At 41.7% G+C, this 4,776-nt stretch overlaps 1 pseudogene; it reads left to right on the forward strand.

Annotated features, from left to right (window-relative positions):
- Positions 1–362: 362 nt before the first annotated feature.
- LOC143407790 (5-hydroxytryptamine receptor 3C-like) lies at positions 363–3,302 on the forward strand (annotated as a pseudogene).
- Positions 3,303–4,776: the final 1,474 nt, after the last annotated feature.

Raw genomic sequence — 4,776 nt, forward strand, 5'->3', positions numbered from 1 at the left:
GAATTTTGTTGGTATCAACAAACTCACTGTCTCAACTAAAAATCTGTGGCTCCCAGACATTTCCTCAAGGAACTGTGCATATCTGGGCTAGGAAAAACCAGCATGAAACCCCAACTACAAAGCACAGCCTAGGATTTGTGCAGGACAGAGTACAACAAAAATATTCAGGCAGGGAAACTGTCTTCACCCATTGACTTCACAGAACACTATGAGAAGGAGTAGTGATAGGAGTGACATAAGAGAAATATCCAGAAGAGTACAGAAAAAAAAAAAAAAGAAAAAAAAAGACCTGGAAAGGGAGGGATAGCAAAGCTAACTGAGGCACTTGGAGCCACCACCTCTGCCTCTCTTTCCTAAACAGCATGAATGTGGATCAGACACCTTCAGGTCTTACCTTCTATATCAATGATGAAAGTCAAATAAAGTACAGTGAGCCAAAATGGACAACTAGCATCTGCAACCTGGACATATTCTTGTGAAGAACAGAGCTCTTCCTCCGCTTCAGTTCTTTCTTCTACATGGATAAGAGTGATACATTTTGTAACTATATGAGATTCAGGAGAAGATACTTTGAGGAAGGTATTGTTGAGGGAGGTTTTAGACCAGTATTTCTGAACTATGGCTACTTCAATATTTAAAAAATTATATTTTTATTGTTGTAGATGGACACAATACATTTATTTATTTATTTATTTGTTTGTTTGTTTATTTAAGTGGTGCTGAGAATTGAACCCAGTGCCTCACATGTACTAGGCAAGTACTCTATCTCAGAGCCACAACCCCAGCCCTACAGCAACTCTTTAATATCCATAATTGTACCTCAGAGATTCCAATTTAACTCTTCCAGGTGGAGTCTTATGGTTTGGATCTAAAATGTATCCCAAAGGCCAGGTGCTAAAGACTTTGTTGCCAGACTATGTATAGTAGCAGATGGTTACAACATTTAGGAGGTGGGGCCTAGTTAGGGGAAGTAAGTCATTAGGGGTATGCCTTTGGCTCCTGTACATTCTCTCTCTCTCTCTCTCTCTCTCTCTCTCTCTCTCTCTCTCTCTCTCTTTCACAACTCCCCCTCCCTCTTTCCTGGCCATAATGAGGTAAGTAGTTTTGCTCTACCATGTATTCCCCACCATGATGTTCTGCCTCATCAGAAACCCACAGCAATGAGGTCTATGGATTGAAACCTCTGAACTAGATGGACTGAAAACTCTGAAACAATGAGCCAAAATAAGTCTTTCCCCTTTAAGGTGATTTTCTCAGGCATTTTGTCACAGCAATGCAAAACTGACTAACACACTACTGGTGTGACTCAGCACAATGTACAGCCAGAGGAATGAGAACTTATGCTCCATTTGTGTACAATGTGGCAAAATGCATTCTACTGTCATGTATAACTAATTAGAATAAATTTTTAAAAAGAAGAGTATAGAATAAAAAGCAATCTTTTCCTAAAACAAAAACAAAAACAAGAACTGACTAATACATAGAGTCTAGGCTTTCTTAGTTTTTATGTCTCTCCAGGTGATGCTGATGTGTGGAAAGGTTAAGAAGTCTATTTTACATCTTAGCCCTTTTGCCAAATGAGACTCATTTTGCCCTTGAGCTGCTAAATATCTATAATTTTTAGATCAAATCTTTTAACTTTAATAGCTAACAGATTTAAACCAGCAAGTCACTGTAGCTGAATGCCACCAGGTGTCATGTGACAGATTTAGATAAACTAATCATCATAATGGGCTATGCATGTAATTATAAAAATGTTGAGTTATTCAAGTTCGATTCCACTAAACAACATCATACACCTGGAGAATTGAGAAGGAAAATAGAAATGACTCCAAAAACTCTTGACTCATGTTTGAGTCACATGGAATATTCTCATAATGATCTTGACTCGCTCTGATTTTCAACAACAATAAAAAAAATCAATGCTTCAGTGCACATATGTGAATTGCTACTCTTATTGCCCACTTCAGAGAAAACCAGAGTGCCCTGCTTTAAAAGGACTAAACGGAAAATTTGTTGAGACAGCTGGTGGGGGAAGAATTGAATTTTGTTGGCAGGAAGCTTAGGAACACCTCTGGACTGAGGTGACCAGCTTCCTTTACAGTAGATAGCACACTACTGGGCATGGACAAAGAAGTGTGGGAGAGAACAGACTTGTCTTGCAACACTGTTTGGACCCAGGGAGAGTGGGAGCTCCTGAGCAGCAATGCCACTTCAGAGATGCCTGTTGGCAGCAACTTGTATGACAAGATCATGTTCCCAGCTTGACCTCTGATCCCAGTTACTCTGTCCTCCCCACAGGGCTGAATACACTTTTTAGATGTAAAAAGAAGCTCCAGAGGGTGAAGCACCTGTCCCCTACCCTACCCTCTACCTAACTGTCCTGAAGCAGGATCCCCAGGGTTTCCTGTACTCCAATACACTCTAGCTGTCCTGCAGAGGGGAGGAACAGCTGGCCTGTTATAAACACTTCTACTCAGCAAGAAGCAATCAACTATGTGATAGCCCCAGAGGCCCTATTTGCCCTTAAAATTCTAGAATCATTGTGTATTATCTAATGAAAATTAGACAATAAATTGGAGGCATTTATATGGAAGGGTACAATTAAACACACAAGCATTACCTAAAGAGATTGTCACATACCCAGCCTACACTGGCAAAGATTAGATAGATAGTCCAATATACAAGTTGAGCCCCTTAGCATTAATTTATATGCCACATTCTCCATTCTCTCACCAGGTAGCCATCAGATACAGACCCAAGCTCTATATGACAAACCTCCTGGTGTCCAGCGGCTTTCTGGTGGCCATTCTACCTGCCAAGAGAAAACCAGAATCATGCCCCAGTCAAAATGATCCTTCTGCTGGGCCACAATAGTCTCCCTGCTCATGATGACGAATGACTTACTACCCCGTCAGTGGCTTGCCCCTAATCAGTACGGCCCCTCACACTTTGCAGAGAAGCAAAGGCAACAGGGGACAGGGAGGGGCCAGCAGACAGCCACTGCTCCATTTAAGGCTGGGGAGGGACTTCTAAGGAAACACTGCACTTGAGAAAGAGGCTTAAAGAAAGTTTAGAAGTGAATCTGCCCAGGTTTAGTAGGATGTTCTTTGCCCTCAGATGTCTACTTCGCCCTGTGTCTGGTGGCCAGCCTGCTGGAGACCATCTTCATTACCTACTTTCTTTACCTGCTCCTCACCCAGCCCCCACCCATGACTGGGTGTCTCCATTCCCTGCTGAGACACTGCACCAGCCTAAGGAGGTGCTGCCCCCTGGGCCTCAGAAAGGGAAAAAGAGCCTAGATCTCAGGCCCGCTCACCTGCCTGCTGAGGAAGCCAGCGCTGCCCACTTTCTCTTCTCATTCCTCCACTTCTATGCTCCTGCCACCTCCTCTGACTTTGTTCCCGCCCAGGTGACCTTTACACTCCATGGCTGAGTCTCTGCCCTCCCCACAGGGCTGAAGAAACTAGTAGACTTGGTGGGGAAGGTGTCAGGTACCAAAAAGGCAGAGCCTAATGGGTGCCCTGAATCAGCAAGAGCCCAGCAGGAACTTAAGGCCCAGAAGCAGTTCTGATGGAGTGTGGGTAGAGTTAAGCCACCTGGTGGACATCCTGCTGTTCCATCCCTACCTGCCCTTCATGGCCTCCTCCATCATCATAGTCAATGTCCTCTAGAGTACCTGGGCAGACATCCACAGTTTAAACTTTCTCCTGGTCTTAATACCAACCAGATATAGGCTACTGTCCTAACCCTAGCCACTTATCCCCAGAGACTTCAATGTCCCTTTTTTGAATTCCAAAAATTGCAATCCAGAACTACTAACCAGGTTCATAACAGCCCTGGACAATTTTCTGTCTTCTCACATGACAAGCAAGGTACTTTGTTCCACACACTTTTTGTGTTCCTGAGCTACATCTAACTTCTAACTCTTCATTGATGAAAGTCCATATCAATGGAGTCTTTCCTTGATTGATCACCCCAATAAGCAATTTCCAGGAAGCACTGGCTCCTTAATATAGTTGCTATAATTCCATGAACACTGGAATGAAGAGAGTTCTCCTTAAAAGCTTTGATACATCACTCTAAACAGGTGTGATCTGATTTGTTTTTAAGTGTTTCAAGCACTGTCAGAATTTTTTTAAAATGTCAAGTATCATTTGCAAGATATTATTTAATTTGCAATAAAATATTTACAAATGCAAAAATATTCCTTTCATCAACCATTTGTTTTTCACTTTATCTCTCTCGTTCCTGAAATCATTCTTTGAAATAAATAATATACAGCGTCATGTTTTTATTCTGACAAGTTCCTCTGATTTTACAACATCAAACACAGTGGACCAGGGCTGAGGACTGAGCAGTGGCAGAGCACTTGCCTAGCATGTGTGAGGCACTGGGTTGGATCCTTAGCACCACATAAAAATGAAACAAATAAAATAAAGGCATGCTGTCCATCTAGAACTACAGAAAAAATTAAAATTAAAAAACACAGTGGACCTTCTGAATATGTATGCTTAAAAAGAACCAAGAAGAATCCCAACCAAAGAGTTCAGGTTCAGCCATTCAGCCACATGATGGAAGTAAGAGTGTAGATTTATATCAAGGCCATGGAATCAGGTCCAAGATATAGTAACACAATAATATGCTTACATGATTTCTGTAAAACAAAAAAAACTATAGATAGATACATAGATGCATAGTTACATAGATAGATGATATATAAGCAAAGAAATATGTACAGATAACTAGACACCAAAACATTAGCAAACTTTGTCC

This window comes from Callospermophilus lateralis, chromosome 10 (genome assembly GCF_048772815.1).
Source record: "Callospermophilus lateralis isolate mCalLat2 chromosome 10, mCalLat2.hap1, whole genome shotgun sequence".
Classification (NCBI taxonomy): Eukaryota; Metazoa; Chordata; class Mammalia; order Rodentia; family Sciuridae; genus Callospermophilus; species Callospermophilus lateralis.